Source organism: Chaetura pelagica, unplaced genomic scaffold (genome assembly GCF_000747805.2).
Source record: "Chaetura pelagica isolate M959 unplaced genomic scaffold, ChaPel_1.0 scaffold145, whole genome shotgun sequence".
NCBI lineage: Eukaryota > Metazoa > Chordata > Aves > Apodiformes > Apodidae > Chaetura > Chaetura pelagica.
The window spans coordinates 1248483-1249253 of record NW_009953332.1 but is presented as its reverse complement, the minus strand read 5'-3'; the positions used below and the strand labels follow the sequence as shown (position 1 = coordinate 1249253).

The following is a 771-nucleotide window of genomic DNA, read 5'->3' as shown; positions in this document are numbered from 1 at the left end:
ATTGAGGAATCAAAATCCATAAAAAATTGTGAAGAAATTACAATCAAATGGATTTTTTTTTCCTGATGTAAGTGAGCAGCGTAACACTTCATTGTCTTTGCAATGAAGAAATGCAATACTGTAAAATGCACAGTGTATTTGAATTTCTGCAGATCCAGACTAGCTAATCTGCATCTGCTTTTACCAGCTGAGGACACTGCTTATCTGGTCCATCTGCCCAATGCTGAGTATATACACTCATGCCTTTCTCATTCTCATCTTCCCTGTTTTGCTCTTGAGTCCCGAAATACCCTCCCATTTATGTTGTTCCTCACAGAAACTATAGACTTTGAACTTCCTGATGAGACTTCAGGTTGATCAACACATATCGTGAGCAACTCTAGCAATTACAGCAGGACATTTCTATCTTGTGTTTTATCCTGACGGCTGTTTATTTTTTTCCTGGGGCAGGTGGAGGGGAAGCCTTTACACCGCCAGCCTGACTGGAACTGGCCTACCGTGATGTATCAAAATCGCTCCATTCCCTCCCATCAATCCCTTGATCAAATCACTCCCTAATATTTGAGCGTCTTGTGCCATCTTCAGACACACTCCGGGAGAGTGACATTTTAGCTTCACAGTCCACAAATGGTGGCAGGAGTCTTAGGTAACGTTTCCTCGGGTTTCTGGGAGTCTGAGTGACGCCGGTTTCTCACCCGGTATTCGTTAAGATACCTTCAAGAGACCAAAACGGATCATCTGTCGTTGCCCCTCGGCTGAGCAGCCTCCAGC

At 44.1% G+C, this 771-nt stretch overlaps 1 protein-coding gene across 1 annotated transcript in view; it reads left to right on the top strand.

Annotated features, from left to right (window-relative positions):
• Window positions 1–771, top strand: part of PHAX (phosphorylated adaptor for RNA export) — a 58401-nt gene that overhangs the window by 48322 nt on the left and 9308 nt on the right. The gene's annotated exons all lie outside the window — the stretch shown is intronic.